At 35.1% G+C, this 14,029-nt stretch overlaps 1 protein-coding gene and 1 pseudogene across 11 annotated transcripts in view; one reads left to right on the forward strand and one right to left on the reverse strand.

The window, feature by feature from the left end:
• The window catches only part of FUT8 (fucosyltransferase 8), a 330,956-nt gene that overhangs the window by 193,462 nt on the left and 123,465 nt on the right, over window positions 1-14,029 (reverse strand). For 3 of the 11 annotated variants that reach the window (XM_027571170.2, XM_027571171.2, XM_027571172.2), the window contains 2 exons: window positions 13,424-13,527; window positions 1,476-1,558 (listed from right to left, as the gene is read on the reverse strand). The exons of 3 other annotated variants lie outside the window; for them this stretch is intronic. The gene's annotated coding sequence lies outside the window, so the exon portion shown is untranslated. Of the gene's footprint in view, window positions 1-1,453; window positions 1,559-13,423; window positions 13,528-14,029 lie in introns of all 11 variants that reach the window. 5 more of the 11 variants (XM_027571173.2, XM_027571174.2, XM_027571175.2 and 2 more) reach the window with 3 other exon arrangements.
• Window positions 3,328-3,750, forward strand: LOC113909708 (annotated as a pseudogene).

A 14,029-nucleotide genomic window follows, 5' to 3' on the forward strand; every position in this document is an offset into this window, starting at 1 on the left:
GGCAGAAAAGTTAGTAACTTGCCCAAAGTCACATAGCTTGTAAGTAGCAGAGCCATGGGGCGCCTGGGTAGCTCAGTCAGTTAAGCATCCAACTCTTGATTTCCGTCCAGGTCATGATCCCAGGGTCCCGAGATTGGCCCCTCCCTTCACCCCCCCCAGTGGAGTCTGCTTGGGATTCTCTCCCTCTGCCTCCCCCACACACATGTGCATGCATGAGCATACACATTTGCTAGCTCTCTCTCTTAAAAAAAAAAAAAAAAAAGTAGCAGAGCCAGGATGCAAATCCTCACAAACACTCTAGAGTCTACTCAATTAACTACTATACTATAAGAATAAACCAGCAGAGGTTAAGTAACTCACCTAAGGTCACAAAACCAGGAGCCAAAATTCACAGCTAGATCTATTGTCTTGACTCCAAATGAATCAAAGCAGTATGGTTTGACTGACCAAGGGATTATTACTCTTCAGGGGCAGAGGTACAAGAAAACAACACTATCAAAATAACAACCACAATCCATAAGTTTCAATGATAAGCAATTGAGGAGGATGAAATGCAGTGCATCCGTGCTGTATAGGCAGCACTACAGGTAGACCTACCTCTTTTAGTAACAGATAAACCCAAAGCAGCTTTAGCAAATGTATCTAGTGACTGTCATACATTAGTTTGAATAATCATTAGTATCTAAAAGATCTTGAATAGATGTCTGCATTTTACATCTGCTGTCAAAAAATTAAAGAGTAAACAGCTTTTTGCCACACCACACTCAATGGATATATCTAGAAGCAGTAGTTTTCAAAGACATCAGGAAAAATATTTTAAGAAATAATAAAAAGTAACATGGGCCGCCTGAGTGACTCAGTCATGATCCCAGGGTCCTGGGATCGACCCAGATCATGATCCCAGGGTCCTGGGATGGAGCCCCGCATCAGGCTCCCTGCTCGGCAGGAAGCCGGCTTCTCCCTCTCCCACTCCCCCTGCTTGTGTTCCTGCTCTCACTGTGTCTCTCTCTGTCAAATAAATAAATAAAATCTTTAAAAAAAAAAGAAATAATAAAAAGTAACAGAATCAGACATTTTGTTGCCATCTGTAAGAACTAACAAATTTATAGTTCTTTTACCTATAATTACAACCCTGACTCTCATCCTTTGAGAGATATGTAAATTATGGCTATAAATTTCTTTAGTATTTTTTCCTAAAATTAACAATGTACAATTCTAATGCCAGAGTCAAAAATGGCTGTGTCCTCCCTCTCTAAAAGAATAAATAAAATGAAAATCCCGCCTTTTCCCACTCAAATAAATAAATAAATAAGCCTATGTTGAGCCTGAGTACACAACATACAAATCACAGTGCTACTACTGGTTCATTTTCAAACACTCTCCTAAGAATTTGAAGTCTCTCTTCCAAGAACAGCATAGACACATAATGACTATCAGAAGAAGAATCTTGCACCTAGTACAGTAACTTGAAATACCGTAAGCATTAATGATGAATGAAGGTCATGTCACCAATAGAATCAACCATGAGAATCATTCACTTTCATGAACACCTCATATCCTATAAAAAAAAAAAGGAAATTCAGCTCAGTATATTGTTCTTCATCAAACACATCCTTTTTCCCCAATTCCAAACTTAATGAGACATTCTCAGTTAAGTTCATAACAGTTCATGTTTACACTCTACTTCCAATTATCAATGTTTTTAAACTAATTGGAGGAATTTTAAAGAATTGAGCAGTACTAAACTTATATTTCACTGGAGCCTCAATGGATGAAACATAAAACATATTCTTATTAGTAAAAAGTTACTATACCAGGGTGCCTGGGTGGCTCAGTTGGTTAAGCATCTGCCTTTGGCTCAGGTCATTATCTAGGGGTCCTGGGATTGAGCCCCACATCAGGCTCCCTGCTCAGCGGGGAGTCTGCTTCTGCCTCTCCTTCCCCCCCCCCACTTGTCACTCGTGTGGTCTTTCATAAATAAATAAAATCTTTTTTAAAAAGTTACTATACTAAGAATTATTTTAAGGTTTTTTTTTTTAGTTATACTGATTCCTGTTTAAAAAAAAAAAAAGAAAGAAAGAAAAGTATCATAAAACAGCCAGTGATCCTCAGTGAGGCATAAAAATACCAAAAAGAATCAGCTATTATAAATCATTAGCGTTACACCAACTTTAATTTAATGCATCAGTTGACTGGGAACTAATATTAGATGAAAAGCAGCCAAAGCAGCTTTTATTTATAGCTATGTTGGAATAATAACAAAAATGTTGTTACTAAGATCAATTTAATTTAAGCAACATTTAAAAGTGAATTTTTACACATAATGGTATTTGAACACAATTTGAAATGGGCAGGACATATCACTTGCTAAGAATATTATTCCTCATTTTGAAAGTGTTAAGAGATCTCTACTTTTACCACAAGGGTAACTTCCAAGTGTAAACAACTAGAAAATGGAATAAACTATGTATCTGATTTTGGACAACAGGCAACACAAAACTGATTCCAGGGAGGAAGGGAGGAAGGGAGGAGGAGGAGGAGAAGAGGAAGAAGATGAAGGAGATGAAGACGATGAAGACGAAGAAGAAGAAAGGGAACAGGGAAGAATAATTACCTGGGATTCTTTCTGAAAGCACTTTTGAGATTACAGTATGTTGAAGGGGAAACCCAAAAAGAATCTAGTGCATTGCTAAGTTGAAAAGGCAGAAGTCAGATCACAAAAACAAAACAATTATTTGGGGGGGGGGGGGGAAGTCCCTGAAGTGAGAGAGTTATGCAAAGACCTATTTTCTAAATTTTAAAAAAGAGAGAGAAAGAGAGATCCCCTTAAATTACCTGAATGACAACCTATATATGCATAGGGTGAAAACACATAAGGTTAAGCAAAACCAAGTTCTGCGAAAGAAAAATTACCAGGTAGCTAAAGCTGAGTAAAATTATTTGATGATACTAGAGCTCACAGAGGGCCAGGAATCATTAGACTTCTTACAAACAAGATAGAGAGTCCTCACTGAATCCTTGGGACATTCAGTAAAGTCCCAAAGAGAGGTCCACCTTAGTAGTGAGGCTAAGAGAGCACAAGAATAAAAGTTTCCTCTAGACCTGCCCTAGAAAACCTTAAACACATTAACACACATGGAAAGGGAAGAGGGAGGGAAATAAATTTGCTGCCGCTGAGGGTGGCTCAGAAAAGCTCAGTCTCAAAACTCTCCCGCACCTGCAGAGTGCCATTTTGCATAACATGCTAGGTAATCCCATGTGCCTTTTGGAAGAACAGCTGCCAGCACCACCACAGGAAAGGAGACTAAGATGCCATGACGGATTGTAATGACCAAGAACAAAGGTAAAGGAGGTAAAAACAGGTGCAGGGGTAAGAGTGAAAATGAACTTGAAAAAAGCTGGTGTGTAAACAGGATGAATAAGAGTATAACCAAGTAATCAAAATGTTGGGAAATGTATAATCAGAAGTAATGTGTCTTGCTGGTGTGAAGAGATTATGTCATATAAAAGGAAAACAGAAAAATGGCTTGAATAAATACCTCATACATTTTATTGGTCTGACAGACTATGAGGATAACAGAGCTAATGTAATTTTAAACTACAATGCAGATGAAGGTATAAATCTGAGAGCATGTGGCAAGCTTCCAAAGCCTGCTAAAATCAATGAGATATACATTTGGTGATGGAGATGATGACGAAATACAGTTTGATGATACTAGAGATGATGATAAAGACCATGATGATATTTAAATTGAACTCAATGTTTTACATTCCAAATTTTCTGAGAATTAAATCCCAAAGTAAATATGGCTTCCTTGTCTTTTAAAAGTTAACCCAGACTTCTGGGGTGCTTGGGAGGCTCAGTCGGTTGAGTGCCCGACTCTTGGTTTCAGCTCAGATCATGATGTCAAGGGTCATGGAATCGAGCCCCGCATCAGTCTCCGCACTTGGCAAGGAGTCTGCTTGAGGTTCTCTCTCAGCCCCTCCCCATCTCTCTAAAATAAATAAATCTTAAAAAGAAAAAAAAAAGTTACCAGACTTCTATGTAGCTTAGACATTTTATCATGGCATCCCTTTCCTTAATAAATAGGTGAATTCCTTATGCTCAAATACTCTTGGAAGCAGTTCTTCTTCTTGATTGATCTCTCATTAGTTAAATAAAAACTTTGATACATGTTAAATAACTTTAAGAGCTAAACTTTTATAGAACCCAAGTACATTTAATTCCAAAGTCCTATGTTCTAAATCATAACTCCCTTTTTAAAAAGGGGGAAAAAATGGGATGCCTGGGTGACTCAGTCAGCTCAGGTCATGATCCCAGCATCCTGGGATGGAGCCCCACATCAGGCTCCTTCCTCAGGAGGGAGTCTGCTTCTCCCTCTGCCTGCCACTCCCCCTTCTTGTGCTCGCTCTCTCTCTGACAAATAAATAAATAAAATCTTTAAAAAAAAAAATAAAAAAGGGGAAAATGTCTATATGATAGTGTACTGGAAGATTAATGAGAAAATCCTATTATGCAAAAAAAATGTTTACGATGTAAAGAATACTGGAACAGAGAAAACAGTATCTTAACAGTATCTTAAATTAATACCATATACATGAATGATAGATAGCATTTATAATTGGTATTTTAATTATTACATGATGATATGTATATAAGTAATAACATTTTGTATGTTAGTCTAAATGAAATTAATGGTTTCTTCTTTTACACACTGTCACCTTACTTGGACTTTCCTTCATTGCCCTCATTTATTCATTAGTCAACAATATTCAGTGTCTGCTATAGGCACTGTTCTAGACTTTGACTGATACTAATCATAATATAGACGAAACTATTGATCTCCTGGAGCTTTTATTCTAGTGGGAATACAGATACTAAACAAATAAGTATGTTTGATGGTAAGTATTCTAGAGAAAAGTAAGTACATCAGGGAAGGTGATAGGGAATGTTGGTAAGATAAGAAAACCAAGGCATTTAAAGGTGAATTAATGGGGGTAGGAATGGTGTCACAGAGCCAGCAAGTATCAAACAGAAATTTTAATCCAGCAACCTGATTCCAGATTCTACTGCAAGGATGTCTTTCACAGCCAAGTGTCTTCCCAATCTAGACCAAACATCTGAAACAAAAGGATCCCTATCAATAGGATAAGAAATAAAATCTTTGCCATCCCAAGAATACTACTAATCAACAGTGACTTTTGGAAGAATCATTCTACCTAAAGAACTCCCTTGTTTTCTTATGATCTATAAAGACCTTTGCAGTTTGAAATATTACAGTATGAACTTTAGAAAGGGGGATGGGGCAGGTGATTCCTTCAAAACTCCCCCTCATCATTCATGAATTCATCCGTATTTATCACTGCCCCACTGCCTACCATGTGTTTGGCACTAAAGTAAGTGCCAAGAATGCAATGATGACAAAACAGAGATAATATCCATTTTAGTGGATAACAGAATCTACTGGGAAAGCAAAAATGAAACAAATAATTACACAATTACTTAGGTTTCTAAAATATGCTGAGCCTACCCCCAATACAAGGATTTTGAACTTGTTGTCTGAAACACACTTGTCCAAATATCCACCATAGTTCTTTCCTCACCAAATTCAGGTCATCATCACTCAACTATCACCTCAATAAAACCTTCCCTGACCATTCTATATAAAAATGGTATACTTCCCACTCCAACATTCCCTATCACCTTCCCTGATGTACTTTTCTCTAGAATACTTACCATCAAACATACTTATTTGTTTAATATGTGTATTCCCACTAGAATAAAAGCTCCAGGAGATCAACAGTTTCTGTCTATATTACTGATTAGTATCAGTCAAAGTCTAGAACAGTGCCTATAGCAGACACTGAATATTGTTGACTAATGAATAAATGAGTGCAATGAAGGAAAGTCCAAGTAAGGTGACAGTGTGTAAAAGAAGAAACCATTAATTTCATTTAGACTAACATACAAAATGTTATTACTTATATACATATCATCATGTAATAATTAAAATACCAATTATAAATGCTATCTATCATTCATGTATATGGTATTAATTTAAGCATTTTCAGTTTTTCTATAATTCCTTTCTTATATTTTTAAACATATATGTATATATAACAATGATTTACTGATAAAGAGTTCCCATTTTTATTCTAGAAGGGAGTCAACATCTAACAAAATGATTTATTCTCCACTCTATCAACTATCTCACCTTAAAAAATGAAGACAATATGAGATGATATTACCATACTCATTAAACTAGAACAAGCATCTTATTTTTCAGAAATGAAAAACTAAAAATAAAGAGAGAGAGAGAACAGGACCTAAAATCACCTTCTAAGGTTTATAGCTTGATTTCTTTGCTTCATATGCTCCGTGTGTGAAGATTTTATACAATTATGGCACTTATAGCTAAACATCTAGAAAAAAAATTGTCTCAAATTTGGTGTATCACAGTCCAAAGGACTATGTGGCCTGACAAAACTCTTGTTTTGAAGAATGATATTTTTATTTATACCTAAGCATTGTTAACCTATCATTTAAAACAAGTGTTTAACAATAATCATTTTTAAAATCATTTAAAAAGATAAACAGACCTTGAGACAGTTTTTAAATTCAATCATCTATTGTTTGAAACTCCAATAATCAGTCAATATGATCTTCCAGAGGATAAAAAAAAGTGAAGTTGCTATACTATTTCTAATAAAATGAGTTTGTTATGAATCATCCATGTGTACAATGGAATTTTTCATGAGTCCTCTAATTTGTCTTGATAAAAACACAACTTTGTTACAAGGAATTTGGAAGAAATCACTCATGAAGAAATATGATCTGCCCTATTATACTGTGAAAACATAAGAATATTAACCAACTATAACCAGGACTCCCAAAACACATGTATTCTCTCCCCTAATTAAGAAAATCAGGGGCAGGGGCACCTGGGTGGCTCAGTCGGTTAAGCATCTGTCGTTGGCTCAGGTCATGATCCCAGGGTCCTGGAATCAAGCCCCGCTTTGGACTCCCTGCTCAGTGGGGAGCCTGCTTCTCCCTCTCTCTTTCCCTCAACCCCCGCTCATGCTTTCTTGCTCGCTCTATCTCAAATAAATAAATCTTAAAAAAAAAATCAGTAATCATACTAAGCAAAGAAGCAAAAGCAAATCTTCAGATAAAAAATACAGTTCAATCTAATATCTATTAATATCTACATCCATATTGTTTTTTTTTTAATATTTTATTTATTTGACAGAGAGATAGACAGAGAGAGAGGGAATACAAGCAGGGGGAGTGGGAAAGGGAGAAACAGGCTTCCCACCAAGTAGGGAGCCCGATGTGGGACTCGATCCCAGGACCCTGGGATCATGACCTGAGCCAAAGGCAGACGCTTAATGACTGAGCCACCCAGGAGCCCCCCAAATTAAGTTTTCAAACACAGAAAAAAGCTAAAGAATGGTCTCAGTTGTCCATCTTTTAATTATGTGGATATTCCTCAAAGTATCTATAAAAATTAAAATTACTATAAAAGTTTCCTACTAGGGGCACCTGGGAAGCTCAGTCGTTAAGCGTCTGCCTTCAGCTCAGGTCATGATCCCAGGGTCCTGGGATCGAGCCCCGCATCGGGCTCCCTGCTCCGCGGGAAGCCTGCTTCTCCCTCTCCCACTCCCCCTTCTTGTGTTCCCTCTCTCGCTGTCTCTCTCTGTCAAATAAATAAAATCTTTAAAAAAAAAAAGTTTCCTACTATTACACACATTTAAAAATATTACTATTCATTTTAAAAATATACCCTGTGAATATTAAAGATAAATATTAAATATTAAAGGTGAGTATTTCCCTCTGGTTAACTTTCTTCCAGAAGAAAGGACATTTACAGGACAATGGACCATCAACTAGTAACAATGTCTACTGATACAGATATTAAGTTTAAAAATCAATTTATCCCAAAACATTTTAAATTAGCTTAATTATTTTTTAAATAATGGCACATGATCATTGTAAAACAAAAGAAACCATCACAGAAATGCATAAAGGATAAAGAAAAGATCATAGGAAATTTATCTTCTGAAAGAATAATTCATGGGTTACCATTTCTGCACCATCACTCAAGACATTTTACTTAAAGATAAACCATCTTACATTAAAGGACTCATTGCATACATCCTATTCTATAGCCTACTTTGCTTAATTCACTAGGTAAAGAACACCTTTCATGTCAGCCAGTATATATCTTTGCATGTCATTATTTTTAAAGGCCCCAGTGTATATTACATTCAATGTATTACCATAACTTACTTAACCATTTTCCCTATTAATAGATATTTGGGGTTTTTTTTCATTTTTTTTAAATGAACTATCTATAATACAATGATCAGAACACTCCACACTTCTTCACTACAATGCCTCTTACTCCAATACCTTCTCCGCAAACAGAACTCATTTATTCAAATATTTTTAAGTGCCTATTACGTTCCACTCATTGTTCTAGGCAATCTAAGTTCCAACAGTGTAGGGACTGATTCTATTTTAGTCACTGCTTTATTTCCTGTGTGTTTAGTGGATTGTCTGGTACATAGTGGACTATCAGATATGTGTTGAATGAATGGATGATTATGCTTGTTCATTCATCCCTTCACCTTTTTAAGTGTTGACATCGAAATTAGTTCGGTTTTCTTTCTTTTCTTTTTTTTTTTCCCACTCTGCAGAGTAATGAGCCTGTAAGTGTCTTTATCACTCACAATTCAGGCTCACTACTGGGAGTCAAGTAGATGAATATGGAGACAAAAACAATACTATAGCATTACATTTTGGAACCTCTATTCAGTTGTGTTTAAAATGTTCAAAGTTCCTTTTGAGCTCAAAACATCATCCATAGGAAATGTGAATCTAACAGCTAGCTGTATGTTTTCCTTTGGTCTAACATTTCAGTGGAAAAAGAGTAGTGAGACTCTCCAAAAGGTCCAGCTGGCACACACAGAGAAACCTTAAAAATCCAATTAAACTGCAAAATTATTATTGAGTTCACAAAAGATTTATATTGCTTTTCCAGGAAAAATACTTTGAGAGAAAAAGACCACTGAAATACCAAAACATAACAAAATGTTTATATTCTGATCAAATTTTAGCTTTTAAAATTACCATAGATCTGTTGAGAAACCTTATTTAGAGGTTATACATGCCTATTCTGTTTTCTCTCAGAAAATACAGGTACTGTAGAGATTAAATTAGAATCACGAATCTGGGAAGAACCTTGAGACATATGAAGCTCAACCTTCTGCCTTTTACTCATGTACACTTAAGCCAGTTGACATACATAAGAAATGTATCAACAACAAAGAATTACCCAGCTCACGGTGGGGATAGGGATAAGAGATGTGATAAAAGCTAAGGTGTAAGTCTGGGAAAAGAAACGTTAAATCACTCTAAGAATGTTTTCATTAGAGAAACCTGTTTAGAGGAATGTCATGATCCAACTTCCATTTTAGTATGATCTCCTTAGAGTTTATGCTTGAATGTTAAATGCATATGTTAAATACATATGCTTGAATGGAATATCCAAGTTGATTATGATCAAGTATTTTGCCTCCTAATTGGTGAGGACAACATGCAAAAATTTAGCGAAAGAGGACACTGGTTTGTATTAGATTGTGAATACCTCTTCAACTCCAAAAAGCATATGCTACCAACCAGTGTATTTTTATAAACACATCCTATTATTATTAGATTGTAAGTTCAAAACAGTATACCATGATTTTATGGCTCCTTATATCCCCACTACTTAGAATACACACTAGGTATTTAATATTCACTGATATCACTGAAAATAGATATTTATCTAGTCCATTTAAATAGAATTTCATTACCAGAAAAATTTTTCAATATTAAAATATACAGAAAAACATATTACCACACTTGAACAGATAACTTACACACCAATGTTCATAGCGGCATTATTCACAACCCAAATGTCCACTGACAGATGAATGGATAAACAAAATATAGCACATCCATAAAATAAAATATTACTCGTTCTTAGAAAGAATGAAATTCTGATACATGGTATAACATGGATGAACCCTAAAGACACTATGTTAAGTGAAAGAAGGCAGTCGCATAAGAACAAATATGATTCAACTCATAAGAAGAACCTAGAATAGTCAAATTCATAAAGACAAAATAAAACAATGGTTTACAGGGGCTGGTAGTAAGAAGGAATGTGGAGTTAATGTTTCATGAGTGCAGTAGTTTGGGATGCTGAAAAAGTTCTGGAGATAGTGGTGATGGCTGCACAACAATGTAAATGTACTTACACTGACAATGTAAGTAAGTATATACACCTATTTACATACTTAAAATGGTTAAATGGTAATTTTTGTTTTATATATACTTTACCACAATAAAAAGGACAAAATATTATATTACTTTATGAATGACTTGCCCAAATAATATTTCATAAATGTATAATCACAGAATTCTAATAGCTCTTAACATTAAATTATTAAGAAAAAAAGGAGTTAAAAAATAAACATCCAGTTATACGTATCTGGTTTCTTAAAAAACAAGTAAAAACAAAACAAAACAAAAAAAACCTTGAAGAAACAGTTATTTTGACTTCAGCAATATCAATAATGCATGCATTTATTCCAGCCTTGCAAATCCTTTGCCTTACGACAAAAATACTTAAACGTAGTGATAATCAACATATCCATATGTTTTAATATTCACACATAATTTCATTTCCACTTTCTCAGCAGAAGCTTGTCTGCACTTAAATGTTTTTCCAATTCAGTTTTGATTCTATTTTCTTTTATCTTTTTCCTTGCAGGTAAAAACTAGGCATGCAGACTATTCCCTACTTTCTTCAACATTTTCAAGGCAGTTAACAAACAATCTAATAAGAAATATAGCATGTCAAATAAATGATAAACTGGGAATTCTTGAAAGTGATTAACATTCTGTATGGTAAATTATTTCTTAACCTTTGGGAAATGTGTAAGAAAATAAGTTAAAATTTACATTCATCTCAACATACACAAAAGCTAACACAACTGCTACAAGACACAAAGGCAATGATATTTTTGCTAATTATAAAAATGATTCACATTCAAACAAATCTAACTGAAATTCATGAAACTATATAATATTCTTAAAAATACAAACTCCCTAGTTCAATACAATATACCACACATACATCAATTTCTATTCTATGATGTCAAAGAAATTATATTGATTTAACACAATTCAACAATATTGATTTAATTTGTAACTCATTTAACATGATTCATTTATGAGACTTGACCTTAATTTACCAACTAAATTTTAATATTGGTTAATTATTTCTCTGGTAATTACCAAACTAGGAAGTTTTAAGTACTGATTAATTTTCCAAGATCTGCCCACAAAACTATTATTGTATAATGAAATCTCACTAAAAATGAAGTTACCTAAGATAAAAAGAATAAAAGCAAAGAGGTATATTCAAGTGTTTGACTTCCTTAGTAGCCTATGCATATTCCTTCTAGAGGTAGCTATTTCAAATGACAATAAATCCTTTGATCCATAATTTCCCTACTTTCCCAATGAATTACATTAAGCAAAAATTAAGTAAACTATTGTAGAGTCCTCCCATCCAAAAACAAACAAACAAAAACACAAAAACAAAAACTAGAGATGTGTTTTTCCTTATTATGCTCTTCTTAGTATATATTCCTAAAAATATATTGTGGATCTGTGTCCAAAAGATCTATCCAGCAAAACTCACATATTTATATAAGTTTTTAGCAGCTTAACATTCACATTCAGATTCAATAAAAATTTCTTAAGACTACACTAGGAACTGAATTCCAACCACAACTTTATAAAATGGGTGTTAGTGATCTCCTGTTAAAGGAAAATGAGGCTCAGAAAAACAAAATAATTTGACCTCACAATCAGTAACTAGTGAATTCAAGAGATGGAACCCAGATATTCTTGATGCCAAAAGGAAGAGAAGTAACACTTGTTCTGTGTGAGACATGACCCAGGCACTTGGCACATATTTTGTCATTTAATTCTTACCAATGCTTTATAAGATAGGCACAATCTCCATTTTGAAGATGAAGAAACTGAGGTAAGAAGTGATTTGACTTGATCAAGGTTTGTGCAGAAAATAGGCAGCTAAGACAGAACAGAAACCCTGGAATTATACATTGATAGATTCTGTCCTCAAACCATGACTGTGATCCAAGGAGGGAAGTTTATTTGACGTGTCATTTTATTTTTGTTTTCAGGGTTTGTTTGTTTGTTTGTTTGTTTGTTTGTTTAAAGAGAGAGAGTATGTGGGGGGGACGGGCAAAGGGAGAGAATCTCAAGCAGGCTCCATGGCCAGCACAGGGCTCAATCTCACGACCCTGAGATCATGACCTGAACCAAAACCAAGAGTCAGACGCTTAACCAACTAAGCCACCCAGGCACCCGTTTTCAGTTTTATTTCTTTGTTTTTCTGTAGAAAAGGGAACAAATTTTACCAAATCCATTTTAGTAAGATTTCTAATTCCTTTAGAGAATGGTATCTCTGTTGGTAATCCCTGTAAAGTCACTATCATGAGTCCACCAGGCAGACAAAAGATAACAATGATACAGCATTTAGCATGCAAATAGATGTCAACCCAATATTAATCCAATAATCCAATAGGAAAACACTGAATGCCTTTTGTCATTAGAATAGCTTTGCTAAGAATCAGACCCTCTTGAACCAGGTGCCAATTCTTGAAACACTACTTTGAGCAACAAAGAAAGAGAATTAAAGTTTAGAGAAAGAAGGTGAAATACTACTCCCCATTCTACCCAATACTCCTACATTCCACTAATTTAAACCTATGATCCTGCTCCCCACTAGCATAACTCTACAGGACAGCAAGAGCAGGGAGAAAAGGCTGGTCTCAGAATGGGAAAGAAACACCACCATTTCAAATATAAAATCAAACCTAAGTCATTTTCATCTCTCCTTAAGGAAGTTCGGCAATGTATCACTCAAAGTATCTGTCTTCTACTGGCCTATAAAACTGTCTGAAATCCAGTTAGAATATTCTCTTCCTTTACAAATTCTCACCTGTCCTTTCTCATCTGCCTCTGTTCTTACTCAAAATCTACTCAAAAAAATAATAAAGCAGTCAGACATCTAGAGCTCTATTATTCAGGAGCAAAGGTCAATAATTATCAAATACTGGCCAAGGCATGAAGGATTCATATTTCAGAGTAATTTTCAAATTTTGCTACATGGGACCAAAGAGTTGTATGAAATATTCTTAGTAGCTAATGAATGAGAGAGTGCCAGGTAGGTTTCATTTATAAAAGTATATAACTCACATACACTCATTCATTATACCAAACTTGAGGCCAGAAAAATGTATAAGTATCACAATAAAATCAAAGTTCTAAAATTCTTACCCTAGAATATGTAAGAGGTAGAGGGGAGGCAGGTGATAATTTGTTGTATTTTTTTAAATGAGTCCTCATCTTTCTTTTCTCTGATCTTGTTTATGATGCAAATCCTATAGGAAACAAATTAAAGTCTAAAATGAACTCTGAAGTTTCTGAATAATACCATTTTCATTTTTTTATTTTTTAAGATTTTAAGAGAGAGAGTGTGCGCACGAACAGGGGGAGGAGCACAGGGGGAAGGAGAGGTAGGGGGAAAGAATCTCAAGCAAACTCCCCACTGAGCGCAGAGCCCGAGACGGGTCTTGAGCTCATGACCCTGAGATCATGACCTGTGCCAAAACCAAGAGGAGGACACTTAACTTACTAAGCCATCCAAGCGCCCCATTTTCATTCTTGAGATGAATGTGTATTCTGTTGTTGTTGGATGAAGTAATCTACAAATGTCAATTATGTCTGGTTGATTGATGGTGCCATTGAGTTCAAGTATGTCTTGATTTTCTGCCTGCTAGATCTGTCCATTTTTAAGAGTGTTGAGATACCCAACTATAATCGTGGATTCATCTATTTCTCTTTTTGCAATTCTCTCAGTTTTTGCCTCACATATTTTGATGC

The sequence above is a fragment of the Zalophus californianus genome, chromosome 6 (genome assembly GCF_009762305.2).
Source record: "Zalophus californianus isolate mZalCal1 chromosome 6, mZalCal1.pri.v2, whole genome shotgun sequence".
Taxonomy (NCBI): Eukaryota; Metazoa; Chordata; class Mammalia; order Carnivora; family Otariidae; genus Zalophus; species Zalophus californianus.